Source organism: Sus scrofa, chromosome 13 (assembly GCF_054392235.1).
Source record: "Sus scrofa isolate SSC_HxYL_T2T_F1_AM1 chromosome 13, Sscrofa_HxYL_maternal_Yorkshire_Landrace_v2.0, whole genome shotgun sequence".
In the NCBI taxonomy this organism is placed as follows: domain Eukaryota; kingdom Metazoa; phylum Chordata; class Mammalia; order Artiodactyla; family Suidae; genus Sus; species Sus scrofa.
This window is the reverse complement of record NC_139395.1, coordinates 108,618,647-108,634,959: the sequence shown is the minus strand read 5'-3', so window position 1 is coordinate 108,634,959 and position 16,313 is coordinate 108,618,647.

The window sequence follows — 16,313 nt, the reverse complement described above, 5'->3', positions numbered from 1 at the left end:
AAGTGGACTGCATGCTCAGGTGAACAGACTATTATCTTTAATAAATTTATCTACAGAAATTTCCTAAGACAATTGGAGTTATTTTTTGCTGTACAGTTTTATCTTTCTCTGGACAAAGAACTATATCATGTTGACACAAGTGGTCTCCAGACTTGTCTAAGTCAAGTGGACACAGATGATCTCAGTTATCGCCTCCCCAAACCAGGTCCTTCTATGACGTTTCCTGCCTGCATCACTGCTAACAACTCCCCACTTGCCTGTTCTCCCCAGGAAAGAGCTTGGCTTTGTTTTTACTTCCCCATCTCCTAATGCAGACTTTCTCTCTCAATTCCCATACTTCCCAAGTGTTTCCCAAATATCTTCCAGCATCTCTTCTCTCTCCAGTCTTTCTTTTACATGAAGGTTAAAGTTTCATTTCTAAAATAAATAACTGAATATGTAATGTCTCTCCTAAATGATTTACAGTAGTTTCACACTGTATGTGTACATGAAACCATCATGCATCATGTGCATAGGCTAAATATATACAATTTTTATTTGTCAATTATACCTCAATAAAGCTGGAAAAAAATTTCTCAACACTAAAGAATAAAACCCGAACTTTGTAAAATTGACTTCAAGATGCTCCCTGAGCTGATCTTAACCTTTTAGTTCACTTCACGCTGTATTTTTTATGTATGGATAGATTCCATAACAAAGCATGGAACTATCAGGTTTTTGTTCTACCTAATACACCCTTCTCTTCTTTCTCCACTCCAAGGCCAATATTCTGATCCCCTTTATTCTGTGATATTACTCTCTCTGTTTGCTTGCTATTTCTCTCTGCCCTCTTGCCAGTCTCCTCATTTACCAACTGATTTGATTGGTATCCTGGGGTTATATCCTTGCCTCACCACAGTTTGTTCTTTTGTCTTCTTTTTAAATGCTCTCAGCAATTTTTTTTGTTTATAATGATTTTTATTTTTTCCGTTATAACTGGTTTACAGTGTTCTGTCAATTTTCTACTGTACAGCAAGGTGACCCAGTTATACGTACATGTATACATTCTTTTTTCTCACATTATCATGCTCCATCATAAGTGACTAGACATAGTTCCCAGTGCTAAACAGCAGGATCTCATTGCTAATCCATTTCAAAGGCAATAGTTTGCATCTGTTAACCCCAAATCCCCAATCTGATGGCTCTCCAATCCACATCACTCTTCCTTAACCCTCCTCTGAGCCCCAGATGCGAATTCATCTGTGTTACACATATCCCCTTGGGATTCCTACAGGCATCTCAGATTCAACATGCTCAAAACCAGATGCACTCCTCCTTCTGTAATCTTTATCACAGTATCATCACTTAGGAAACAAATCTGAGTGCTATCTCCCTCACCCTTCATGTCCCATCACCTGCCAGTTTTACTTCCTTAGAATTTCTTAGATTTTTCCTATCATCTCCATTCCTCTACAGGTGCATATTTTGTGACCACCTCCTAATGGCTCTCTCTTACACCTTGCCAATTTCAAATAAAACTTCCATTGAGCCACCTGTGTTTCTAAAATGCAAAATTGCTATCCCTTAGAACCTTTCAGTGGATCAATGAGCCTAAAGAGTACAGCTCAGCCTCCTTGATATGCAATATAAAGCCTTCTATAAAACTTGGTTCCTGTGAATCTATCCTATGTTATATGCCTTGTGTTTTGCATTTCTGCAATTATAATTTTTTATTTTTACTTTTGAGATTGTGTTTATGATGTTTCCTTTGCTTGGAGCTTATGTATTCCCTAAGTCTGCTGAATAATTTTGTTTTTCCTTAAGATTCCATTAAGCGTCTTTCTAAGCGAGACTTCTCCTGGGATAAGATTGCTTCCTCGTATGCTCATAGCACCAGTGACGTCCTATCGAACACACTAATGACATATTTGTTATAGGCCTCCCCTGCTGGATTCTTTAGGACTTTGTTCATGTCTTGATTTTGTCTATTTCAGTAAATATAGTATTTTAATTATTATCATCACTTTACCTCCGAGAATTTAAAGTTCATGAAAGTTAGTTAGCAAGTGACAAAGCCTGAACTTGAGCCCAAATTTGCTTAACTTGTAACTACTATGCTATAGTGAGATAATGTCATAGTGAGATCAGTGTCTGCACATGGTAGATGCTGGCTACATGTATTTATTATTATTAACAAAATACATATTATTTATTTTTGTACTTTTAGTACATGACTTATTATAGGTGCCCCAAAAAATGTTTGTTTCCTCTAAATAAAAGATGATTCTTGTCTTATCCTCTGAGCTGAATGAAAAACTTCTTACACTATGCTTCAAAAGCACTCTGTCCTTAAGCTGTTAATCCTTAAGCACTACTTTGAGTTTCATTACGGTGAGTTGTTTTAATGTTTGTTTCTCATATGACTGTAAACTTAAGGTCAGAGTGTGTGTATATTTTCAGATTATTTGTCCCCATACCTTCCAAGTGTTCATTGAACATTAGAGGCATTTTAAAAATCTCAGTAGAATTAGATTATTGAAGTATAATTTATATACATAGAGATGTATAGTCCTTAAGTGTGCAATGAATGACGACAAATGCAGATTTCTACTCCATTAAGACAGAGAACATTTTCATCAACCCAAAGAGATTTGTTTTTGTTTTTGTTTTTCTCTTTTTTGGCCCCCTTGCAGCAGATGGAGTTTCCAGGCCAGGAATCAAAACCAAGCTGCAGTTGCAACCTATGCCACAGCTGCAGCAATGCCGGATCCCTAACCCACTGTGCCAGACCAGGGATTGATCATACATCCCAGCACTCCAGAAACACCGCTGATCCTGCTGTGCCTCACTCAGCAGGAACTCCTCCAAATACATATTGATTAGACTGTTTTGTACTGTCTCAGAGATCACTGAGCCTCTATTCATTTCTTACATTCATTTTTTTCTTTCTGTGCTTCAGTTTGTGCTGTTTCTGATGCCTGATTTTGAAATTGAGTATTTTTTCTTGTGTTGTATCTAATCTGTTAAGTCCCTATAGTGAATTTTTCATTTTCTTTATATTTTTAGCTGTGTAATTTCAGTCGATTCTTTTGTATGGTTTGTATTTATTTATTGAAAGTGTCTATCTATTTCCTCATTATGCTCATGTTTTATTTGAAGGCTTTGGACATGAACATAGTTATAATGCTCTTTTTCAGGGTCCTTGTCTGTTAACTGAATCACTTTTGTAATTTCTGGTTCTATCTTTATTTACTGATTTTTCTCCTGATTATGGGTCATTTTGTTCTGCTTCTTTGCATGTCTACAAAGTTTTTATTGAACCTTAGATAGTGCGAATGCTGTGTTTATGAAGGTCTAGATGTTCTTTCCTTTCTTGTGTTAAGTAGTACGTTGGATATTTAACATCTTTCAAGATCAGCTTGATCCTACTGGGGCTTTTTTAAGCTCTGTTGAGACAAGCTTAAAGTAGATTTTGCTGAACTAGCCCTACTCTTCAGCAGTTGTCTTTCTGGAGTCTCTTCTGAATACCCTAAATGTTTAAAAAGCATCTGATTGGTCAGAACTCAAATGTCTCTCAGCCCTATGCCAGTTCTGGTGGTTATGCTGGCTATTGCTCCAGGGAGTTGTTCGTACCCCACTAGTTCTTCTTTTCCTAGTTTCATGTAATCTCACCCTAGACATGTGCAACTTAGTGTTCATAAAAGATATAAGAGGACTCAGTTTGATTTCTGGGACTCTTTCTCTGTGTGGCTCTCTCTTTGCCCCTCAATTCCAGGTGTCTTCACCTCTCCCACCTCTGATCTCTGTCTCCTAATTGCAGTGGGGCCACTCTGCTTCATTTTTGCTTTGTCCTCTTCTGTTCTAGAAGTGCTTTTGTGAAGCAAATAGGGTTAGTTTGGGGGTTCCTCTTATTTGTTTTCTTTTTCTCGTGGACCAAAATCCTACTGTTTAGCATATTAAAAAAACTTTTAATGTATTTTAACTATTTTTCTAGTTACTACAGTAGGAAGTATAATTCAGGATCAGTCAACCCCATCATGGCTGAAATTGGGAGTCTTGTTAAAATTAGATTAAGTTATAAAAAGTAGCTACTAATGTTATAAATTTGTAGCCTAAATAGATATTTGTGGTGGGTTAGGGAAAGAATCAGAGCATAACATATTAAAGCATGTTTTAAGGATATACTGATCACTTCATTCTTATTGCAGGGACTTCTATAGCAGTTATTTTTTCTGTACTCTCACTAAATAAACACTTAAATTTCTATAATGTCTTTCCTTTGCTTGTGAAAGTGACTTATTATTTAACAACAGAGCTGCTGAAGAATATTGCTCACTGGTGACTGGGTGGTTTTCTGCTGGTTTTATTTTTGCTAAAGCTGTTCCTCATTAATCACAAAAAAATTGCTTGTGCATAAAAAAAACTACAAAAGAAAGTAGATTTCGGGGATAGTGATGGACAGGATGCATGTTGCTAAACTTATCCAGCCCACTGAGCTGTGATGGGCATCTCGCTTTAACCGGATGAGTGCGCACGTGAAGTGTCTCATTTAAAACCAAAATGGTTCTCAGGAATTTATAGTAGCATAAAGCGATAGTTTAATAATAATGTCTCTTTGACAATAAGCATGTCTAGAAGAGAAGGATTGAGTTGACTGAGGGAGAACCTTTGGGGAAGATTTCAAAATGTTGATGTTACAGTGACATTGGCCCTACTCAGCAGGTTACTTTCAACTTTTCTGCTACTTACAAAGAACTGAGCAGAAGGGAGCCATGGAACTCAGAGAAAATGATTGACCTGAAATATCTATTCTAGACTCTGACCCTTATCAAGTAATTTATTTATACTATCTTTTTTTTTTTTTTGGTCTTTTGTCTTTTTTAGGGCGGCACCCACGGCATATGGAGGTTCCCAGGCTAGGGGTCTAATCAGAGTTACAGCTGCCAGTCTATATCACAGCACTGCCAGATCTGAGATGCGTCTGTGACCTACACCACAGCTCATGGCAACGCTGAATCCTTAACCCAGTGCGCAAGGCCAGGGATTGAACCTGCAACCTCATGGTTCCTAGTTGGATTCATTTCCACTGTGCCTGATGGGAACTCCTAGTGATTTATTTATTATTATTTATTTTTTCTTTTTTTTGGGGGGGGGGCTGCACCTGCAGCATATGGAAGTTCCCAGGCTAGAGCTGCAGCTGCCGGCTTTCACCACAGCCACAGCAATGCCAGATCATATCCTCATCTGCAACACATACTGCAGCTTGCAGCAACATCAGATCCTTTAACCCACTGAGCGAGGCCAGGGATTGAACCCGCAGCCTCATGGGTACTAGTTCACTTCTTAACCCACTGAGTCACAATGGGAACTCCTCAAATAATTTATGACTGAGGTAAAAAGCCTTTTTGAGTCTGGGGAAAAACGCAGAGTAGTAAAAGTTTCGAAAATATATAGAGTAGGTTTTATGGCCTGAGGTTACTTGAAGATTATATAAGTGTTGGTCTTACTCATTGGGCTTTGGTGGGTGAGTGGTGGACATTATGAAACGGTGGAATGTGTTTTCAAAGCCTTCTGCATTGCAGAACACAGAGGTGGGATATTGGAATTTATAACTGCGGGTAAATTTTCTTTACTTTCAAATATGCCTATGACCCCTTTCAAGTCCCCATTTTAATAGACTCTTGAGGATATATATTATTTTGAACCATTTGAACTAAAGTGAAAGTGGAATAATAGTTAACATCTTTTGCTATATCTAATGGTGTGCTAGTAAACAACTCTCTGGGGTGGCGAGGGTAAGGGATAAGCCCTTATTTATTATTATCATCTGTTTTGTTTTGTTTTGTTTAGGGCCACACCCACAGTATATGGAAGTTCCCAGACTAGGGGTTGAATCTGAGCTACAGCTGCTGCCTACACCACAGCCACAGCAACACCAGATCTAAGCCAAGTCTGTGACTTATACCGCAGCTCAAGGCAACGCCAGATCCCCAACCCACTGAGTGAGGCCAGGGATTGAACCCATATCCTCATGATACTAGTTGGGTACTTTACCCCTGAGCCATGACAGGAAATCTAAGAAGCCCTTATTTAGAGTGCTTGTTGATTTCCGGGGTGCAAACATTCCCACCACAACCAAGTACAAATTATCAGATTTTAACAACTGGCTTGCAAAATTGCTGGATATTTAACAGTTGGTATAGGCCCATGAGGGCAGCTCCAGCTATATGATATGATAACAGTGCATGAGAAGGGTTGTGATGATCTTAGTTTAGAATTCTGGCCCCATTTTTTGGTGAAGTGTGACTTTGGAAGAATAACACTTCTGGCTGTGTTCAATAATTTGTGATGTATTAATACCACAATGTGTTGCTGTGAAAACTGAATGAGATAATGATCGAATGCTTAACATAATTTCTGAAACATAATAAGCGCTCAATAATTGGTAGCTATTATTAATTACATGTAGTTTTGAGATATTCCAGTACAGTTACAGGAGAGTAACTGCTTTTTAAATCTGGGAATTTAGAAAATAAACTCATAACTGCTATGAATTATGTAATTTAAAAAATTATTATAACTATAGCAGGCTTATCTACATTTGAAACATCATTTGTATGACTGTCTATTCTAACTACAGAAAATGCTTGGATGCATATGGATATTCAGATATGTTTTAATAAATTAATGGTTTCCTAGGGTCAAAGATTCATAAGTTTGGAACCACTACAGTGTTAATTTTGCAGTGGAAAGTTGAGTGAGTGTGCTCAGTTACCACTTGCAGAGGTGTGTAAACAAATGAGTTGATACAATTCCCGGAGGCACTCCTGCTTTCACAAACGCAGTTATCCAATCCAAACATCTAAGCACTTTTGTGGACTTGATAATAGAATTTCAAGTAAGACCAAATTTTATATGAATTGGATGGAACTGCATTTATTTCTTTAAGATTGTATTATGTTTTCATGAGGAATGGTGCTTTTACTTCTGATTTTCAGAACCCTATTCTTTCAAGGAGAAGATCAATATATTTTGACCTATGAAGAAAACTGATGAAAGTGGCTCAATGTTTTCTTAGGGTAGAAATGTCTTTTTGTCAGACTCTTCTAGAGCTCTTGAAGTTCACTCACTTATCATTAGATATTTTATTCATATAAGATTCAATACAAAGAATTCTAATTTTTAACACTGAGTTAATGTTTTGTTCCTTTAATAATGAAAATACCATGAAAATTTTATTTAAAAACTTTCAAAAGATATCACAAGACTATTTCTAATGTTCTTTTTTTTGGGTAGAAATAACAAGATCACTTTTCAATTTTACTGCTATTGTGCCAAGTCTATCAAAATACATAAACATACAATGTTATTCGTATTTAACGGATGGCTCTGATTATATTTGCATTCAGGCCTATCAGTGGCAATAAGACTGCAGCTACAATAATTCAAAATAATATAGATTGTATCCATAGATTTCTCTAGCCTTCCACTTTTGTGTGATCGTAAAGCTTCCCAATTACATCACTGGAAAATCACTGAAAAATGCAAATAGATAAGAGGTTGTCAAGCAGTCATGTGAGCTGGCAAGAACAAAAATGTTGCCAGTCCTGTAATCACTGAGCATGCAAAACACCTGACAGGACAAACACCTTCTTTCCATCCATTGACTAAATGTATATTATTGCTGCATGCTTTAGAAAACACAGGTGAAAAACACACCATTCTCTGAGCTGGACTTTTACGCATTTTCAGACTCATCATGGCTTTTGACTTGCAGAATGAAAGAATGCTGTTTAATATTGAGTTAGTCATTTCATAATCAGCTGTGTTGAATACATTATAAGAGCATATTTCTTTTTTAGCTAAGAAGAAAACAATGCCCAAAATATCCTCCTAAAAATAGCTTTTTAAAAGAATCATTCTAACCTCCATTGATTGGGCATTATTCAAGGAGTTACCAGGACTGCTGTCCTGTATGAAATCCCTGATTGCTTGGTGAGCCAGGTACAGGACCTGGTGGGCTCCATAGATGGCTCATTTATCAGTGAGTCTCATGTATAATGGGACAAAAAGGCAAGAAAAATCACTGAGGGGCAAACCGATATGATTCTGCTGTCTGTCCACTTACCCAGGGGTCTCAGTTTACCTGCCTCTGCCTCTAAATTACTTTTTTTTTTTTTCTGGAAGAAACTGTACTAGTTTCCTAGGGCTGCAGTAACAAAGTACTACAAATTGGGTGGCTTAAAACAACCTAAAATATTTTTTCACAGTTCTGGAGAACAGAAGTCAAAGTGTTGGTAGGTTTATGCTTCCTCTGAAGTCTCTAGAGGAGGATGCTTCCTTGCCTCTTCCAGTTTTGGGTAGCCCCAGACGACCTTGGCTTGTGGCAGCATAACTCTAATTTAATGCCTCTGTCTTTACATGGTCATTTTCCCTATATGTTTGTGTCTTCACCATAGTGTTCTCCTGTGTGTGTGTGTGTGTGTGTGTGTGTGTCCAACTTTTCCTCTTCTAAGGACACCAGTGTAATATTGGATTAATAATGATCTCATCTTAAACTTGAGTATATTTGCTAAGGTCTTATTTTCAAATAAATTCACATTCATGGGTACTGGGAATCAAGACTTTAACATTTCTTTTAAGGAGACACAATTCAATTCACAGGACCCAAGGAGACAGATTACTTCTTAACCTTCTACCTAGGGGTTAAGTCAATTACATTAATAGGCCATGAGTGCTCCAAGATGTTTGAGACAAAAAATAAATTAATAAAGTGTGATTCAGTAATTCATTCAGCATTATAGCACATTGTAAATGTACTCTTTGTCAGACATACACTGAACTTGCCTACACAGTGATGAAAAAACAATGTGGTACTTGCCCTCATGGAGTCTGGAGGGGATTTGAAGGGGATTATACAAATGTTTAATTGATTACTGTTGACTTAAATCTAGTGAAGGAAAAGTCTGGGATCCCAGGAAAGCATATTCTGAAGGGATTTGATATAGTGTGGGGAATCAGAGAAGGTATTTGAAAAGCAAGATAGTTATGGCAATGATAATAACCATATTAAAAATAACAATACTAACATCAACTGAGTATTTAGTGCTTTCCAGGCACCACTGTAACCATTTTACTTGTATTAACTCTCCTTATCTTCACAGCTATCCTTCTTTACAAAGAAAATGAGGCAAAGAGAGGTTAGGTTATTTGCTGAGGATTATACAAAAGGTAAGATTTCTGCTGAGATCCAGTTAGGAATGAGAGAAGAAGGAGCATGGACAGAGAGTTACACATGGAAGCAGCAGCATGTGTAAATGCTCTGAGGCAGGATGGTCTCTGTGGCTGGAGTGAAGTCAGCAAGAGGGGAAGGCAGTGCAAGAAGGGGGAGAAAGGCAGTCAAATGTCAGATCCTGATGGGTGTTGAAGGCTAGATTAAGACATTTGTCTTTATGGTAAAAGTAATGTAAAGCTAGTGATGGGTTTATATAGGACAATGTCTTAAATAAATCTGGATTTTAAAAGAAAAAAAGAGTTCCATTGCAATGTGAAGAAAGGACTGGGGGGATACAAGAGTCTCCAGAAACGTTAATAAGAAGCTTCAGGAAGAAGATAATGGTGACTTAGACTAAACTTGTGTCAGTGAAGATGAATAGATAAGAACACATTTGCAGTTACTAAGAGGTAGGATTAAGAGGACAGAGCTAACACTAGACTGTCATGATAACAGGGTGCATGGTGGTGCCATTTTCGGCAATAAAGGAGTACTGAGTGAAGAGCAGGTTTTGGAGGGAAAGTTGTGGCTTTGGTTTGGATACACTGAATTTGAGGGCCTCTGTGGCATCCAAAAGGCTATACCAAGTTGGTAATGGGAAACATAGTTCTGTAGTTCATAGGGAGGTCAGGATGGAACTATAATTTCTGAGGTCAATATTATAGGAGTAGAATTTGAAATTGTGGGAATGAATGAATTTGGCTGGGTAGAAAAGAGTAGGAGGGGAATAAGGTCTTCAGACTGGGTTCCAAATACCTCCAATATTTAAAGAGCAGGGGAGTTCCCGTCGTGGCGCAGTGGTTAACGAATCCGACTAGGAACCATGAGGTTGCGGGTTCGGTCCCTGCCCTTGCTCAGTGGGTTAACGATCCGGCGTTGCTGTGAGCTGTGGTGTAGGTTGCAGACACGGCTCGGATCCCACGTTGCTGTGGCTCTGGCGTAGGTCGGTGGCTACAGCTCCGATTCAACCCCTAGCCTGGGAACCTCCATATGCCGCGGGAGCGGCCCAAGAAATAGCAACAATAACAACAACAACAACAAAAAGACAAAAGACAAAAAAAAAATAATAAAGAGCAGGTAAGAAAGGAAAGTGAAATTGGAAGAATGGCAGAAAGGTTGAAGGAGGTAAATTAGAAGATGTGAGATAATGTGACAGAAGCTAAGGGAAGAGAAGATTTCCAGACAGTAAACATGTCTAATACAGCTGAGTAAAATAACAAATGAAAAATGTTAGTTAGACTTAGTAACATAAAAGTCACTGAAGAGCTTATAAAAACAATTTTAGTGATGTGGAGAGAGCAATGAGTGTATTGGAATGAGTGGACTGGTGAAATAAGGAAGCTTAAAAGTAAGAATTTTAGAAGTTTGGCTTTGGGAGAAGATAGGGCAGTGGCTAAAGGTAAAAGGTTGGATCTTGGTGCATGTATGTGTGCATATGTATGTGTGTGTATATGTGTGCATGCATTTTTTTTTCTTTTTTATGGTCGCACCTGTGGCATCTGGAAGTTCCCAGGCTAGGGGTCAAATCAGAGCTGCAGTTGCCGGCCTATGCCACAGCCACAGCAACACAAGATCCAAACTGCATCTGTGACCTAAGCTGCAGCTTGTGGGAACACCAGATCCTTAACCCACTGAGCAAGGCCAGGTATCCAGCCTGAATCCTTATGGAGACTATGTCAGGTTCTTAACCCATTGAGCCACAATGGGAGGTCCTGTGTGCTCATTTAAAAGAGAAAATTTTAGTTTAGATTAAACATAAATATTCATAGTAAGTGTTCAGTGATGGGAGTCATTTAGACACAGGATAAAGAGGGAAATCAATGGCCTAAGGTTCTAGGAAGTTTAAAAGTGCTGGGATATAGCAGGCAAGGAGGAGCAAACAGTGAAGGAACAGACTTGGTGCCAGGAATTTGAGGGAGTTTATATTTCACGGTTTCTGATTGTTTTGAGGGATAGAAGGTGAGGTAATCTGCCCCACTGAGAGGAAGAGGGGCTTGGCAGTTTGAGGAGATTGAAATAGTCATTGCATAGAGTGGGAAAGCTGTTGGTTCCGAGATCTTTGTCATTCTATTTTCCAGATGTCTTTCAAGTGTCTGGGATGAGGCTGGTGCATAGTCAACACTTAGCATATTTGTTGAAAGAATATTTGATGAATTTTGAGTTTGTAAGGTGACTGTTGCTTAAAGGCCAAAGCACAGGAACAGAGTTCCCTCTTCATATTTGATCTTGAGTCCCTCTACACAAGTTGAAGATAGTTCTTAGATTTAAAAGGGACTTCTGATTTTGGAATTTGAAATTACTTGAAGAAATGTAACTTTTTTGCTATTACAGTTTACATCTATAAGAAAAGATTACACATATTTTCAACCTAGTTCAGTTCATTTTATCTAACTTGCTCTCTTTAAGACAATTTCTTCTTGCCTTTAAGGCATCTTTATCAAGAATACACCCACACTTAGGAAGATTTTGTCAAAGGATTATCACTTATTTTTAAGAAATATGTCCACATTAGAAAGATTTGTCATAAAATGGGTGGCAATTATTCCATGTTTAGAATTAGTATTGCCATTGGAAGAGGTAATGGCATTTTACTTCCATGCTTTTTCCATGTCAGTTCAGTCTTTACTACATGCCAAATGGCTTGAGTCAGTTTTGACCAAATTTGCCACTTCTGATGGAAACTTGATTAATGATTTGACAATATCTTTTGTACCAGTGTGTTAATTAAGTTGAGCATCTCAGCTTTCAACTCTGAAGTAAATATTCTTTTATTATTACACATTGTGGTGGTATTATTTAGGCTTCTCTTTCAATGCTTATATCTTATTCTGGAATTGAGGTTAGCATAATCTTTTAGTAATTTTAATTCTTGATAATTACTTAATAACTTTGGATTCACAAAGAAAAAATCTATTTCAATTATCCCTGGGCATATATGTGAATAATTCACACATTCTTCCTGTTCTTTCTGTCCAGCTTATGTCCTTTTCTTTCTAATAGTAACTGAGAACCTTCCTTTGACAATACGTTTATAAATAATAATACTTAATTTTCTAGATTACATTATTAGAATTTTTAAAGTGTTTCATATTTTAAAAGGTGATGTTAGTTCATTCCACAGACCAGAAAATTCTCAGAAAGATGTAATATAATATCAATGATAAAATACTCTGAGTATGACTGTCAAATATATGTAATTATGAGAATCATGTTAGTAGCCTTGTAATAGCTTTTATTTGGTAGTTTAAAAAAATGCTATTCATCATCTAGAATCATTGGCTTTTTAGAAATTTTTTTAAGGCAGTTTGTTTTCTGCAAGTAATAACTTGTACATGAAATGCATTCCAGAATAGAGCTTAATTCCCCATGAATGGCTTGTATATAAGTGACTAATTATGGGCTAAGTGACAATTAATTCATCTTCATCATTCATCGAGTCATTTCAACTTTGGTTAAACAAATTAACCACCTGAGGTGCACCTGTTTGAATGCATGTGTTAGGCCTGCATATAAAGTAACTACAAGAAAACAACAATACTAAAAACATTTCTGCATCCTTAGGGACAAATAGAGTGCACTGCAAGTGGTAAATGCTTGATAAACAGTTACTAAATAATTTAAAAAATTCTCATATCCTCACTATTACTCATTTTAGGTGAAATGCATATCTCTACTGTGTGTGTATATATATATATATATATATATATATATATATATATATATATATACAGTCTTTTGTCTTTTGTCTTTATAGGGCTGCACCTGCGACATATGGAGGTTCCCAGGCTAGAGGTTGAATCAGAGCTGTAGCTGCGGGCCTAAACCATAGCCACAGCAACTCGGAACCTGAGCTGTGTCTGTGACCTACACCACAGCTCAAGGCAACGCTGGATCCTTAACCCACTGAGCAAGGCCAGGGATCGAACCCATGTCCTCATGGATACTAGTTGGGTTCGTTAACAACAGCCATGATGGGAACTCCTCTACTGTATATTTTTTAAGATTTCCTTTAAGGTATCAAAATATCCACTGGCATTACAACTATTGCTGAAATAGCCTTCCATTAAGTGTCTATTGTGTATTTAGACTAGGCATAATATTCAAGTATTTCACCTAACTGCAAGAAATGTGGAACTTAGAGAGAAAACTGTTTTAAAGTTCCAATGATCTTAGTGCCTAAGATCTTCTATGATCTGTCCTCAAATTGCTGTGTCTCTCAATGGGCACAACAGCACAGAGGCCTTGAATTATTTTGAAAAAGATATTACCTTTTTAAAACAGCATCAAAATAGTTGTTGTAGATACTCCACAGATATAGAATGGGCTCCATCCAAAATCTGGTTTGATGTAAAGACTGACGATGCCCCCTGTACACCCAAAGTATATGAAGAGATTTATTACTAAGCTCCCAGGCATGTCTGAAATGACTCAGAGAATAGGGAAAGGAGTCTTGGAGACTCTGGGGCAGTTAGCAGTCGGGGTCAGGTTGAGGGTTTCTGTGAGGTTTGAATATTTCCACTGGTGCCAAAGAAAGGAGCACCTGGGCTTTCTTAGCTTGCCCAGACGGGGGGCAGAAGGTATGAGGGATGGGGTAAAACTTAAAAGTTGTCTGTAATCAAGCATCAAAAATCGAATCAGATACTTTATTATAGGAGTCCTCATGGGAAAAATAAGAATTTTGAAGGGAAAAGTGTAAACTTTCCCTTTTGTGTTGCTCTTAATGATCTATTTCATGGTGGGTGGGGAATCATTTCCTTTTGAGTGCTTAAGGCCTCAAAGGTTGTGACTGGCCCTGGGCCACAACATACCTTTCTGACCTTTTCTACTATTTTCTTCTTGGAACCAGTCGCCGGCCACACAGAATCAGGGGTCAGCTCTCTAATTCTGCATCTTTGCTCATACTCTTCTCTTGTCCTGGAAGCTTTTTCCATCCTATTTGCAAGTGTGAGTCTTATCCATTCTTCAATTTCAGTTTAAAGGCTTGAATCTTTTTTTTTTTGTTCTGCCTCTTAGAAGAAATCACTGCTTCTTCTGAAGCCCCAAAGCATATTTTGTTTGGTCTGATAGCACTTATTGTTCTCTAGCTAGTCTCCGAAAGTGCCTGAAGACCAGAATCTAAGAAACTGATTTATTTTTGTATCTTCTACACTGTCTTTCTCATAGGACATCAGCTCTAAGAGGGCAGGAACTTTGTTTTGCTCATAGTTATTCCTTTAACCACTTAGAACAGTGCCTGGCACAGAATAGGTGCTCACTATATACAATTTTGTAAATAAATAATAGATGAATGTTTACTGAATAAATAAAGCTAAATTCATAAAGGCTTTCTGAAACTCATATTAGATTCTTAAATTTCTTCTTTATGCATTAAAGAAGAGGGAAATGCATATTTTATTGAGAGTTTAGCATCGCAACTAGTTGAGTTGGCAGATTAATTAATTTAAAGGGTAAAATCAATATTGAATTAGGCATCCACAACTATGCATATCTGATATGCTTCTGTAACAGATAATCTAGCACTTTCAGAAACTGAGACTTTGATTGAAACAGGGAGTGTTAAATAACCTGTGATCACTGTGAAGGTACTTGGCAAGCACAGAAATTTTGCTTTTTCTGTTTTCAGAGATCTATGCAAAATATATATATATATATATATATATATTTTTAATCACAGCTGTAGGCAAAATTAGCAGGTGCTGAGAGGCTGGCCTCATCAGACTGTGCACAAACTTTCCTTCGCTGTCCTTACAGGTACAACATTTAGTGGAGGCCAAATTAAGACAGGTTATAAGACAAAAAGTGAGCTCAATTACCGATGAGGTTGGTCTAAGTGAGGGAAGTCTAATGAGGAAAGGGAAATGAGGAGTCAATACTTCCAAAGAAGTTTGGCCTCAGTGCTCAAGGCCTAACTCTTCTCCAGGAGAATGTAAACCAAACACAGTTTGTGGAAGGTTACAGTCTCTCAACTCAGACATGTACTCCCCAAATTAAGGGGGTCAAATTCTAACATCAAAAATTCTAAGATAGGAGTTCCTGTCGTGGCTCAGTGGTTAACGAATCTGACTAACAACCATGAGGTTGGGGGTTCGATCCCTGGCCTTGCTCAGTGGGTTAAGGATCCAGCGTTACCGTGAGCTGTGGTGTAGGTTGCAGATGCGGCTCGGATCCCACGTTGTTGTGGCTCTGGCGTAGGCTGGCGGCTACAGCTCCAATTCGACCCCTAGCCTGGGAACCTCCATATGCCACGGGAGCAGTCCAAGAAATGGCAAAAAGACAAAAAAAAAAAAAAAAAAAAAAAACTAAGATAAACTGGATTTCAACTGATGGTGTTTGTTTCTATTTGTTTGGTTATTTGTTTTAAGGAAGTTTCCTTTCCTTTCTGTTTCTCTGTATCTTCTCATATTCAAGAACCTGCCTGCTCTTCACTCTGAGATTATACACACCACAGTGCAAAGGACAAAAGGAAAAGGAGAAGGATACCTGATTATAAACGAGAATGATCAATAGGACTAGGAGGACTGGTAAATTGATTACTTAGGAGCCTGGGGTAGATTATATACTCAACCCCTTGCATCTGCCCTGGCCTTGTGATTTGCTTTGAGGAAAGTAAAATTGTATGTAATTCAGAGGCCAGGCTTCAAAAGGAGTTGCAACTTCTTCCTTTTCCCGTTCTAGCTGCTACCATGAAATTTCCAGGTAAAAATCCAGTCTAGGAGTTTCTACTGTGGTGCGGTGGGATAAAAATCTGATTGCAGCAGATTGGGTTGCTGCAGAGATTTGGTTTCAATCCTGGCCTGGCACAATGCACTAAAGAATCAGGTGTTGCCACAGCTGCAGCGTAGATTGCAGCTGTGGCTCAGATTCAATCCCTGGCCTGGGAACTTCCACGTGCCCAGGTTGCAGCACCGCTCCCTCCTGCCCCCCAAAAAAGCTAATCTAGCTTACTGGAAGGCAATGTAAGGTGAGAGGCCACCTGGAGAAGAATTAAAACACCTCAGCCAAGAGTCAATCAATCATCAGATATTTGAGAGAAGTCATCTTAGATCTTCTATTTCAGTTG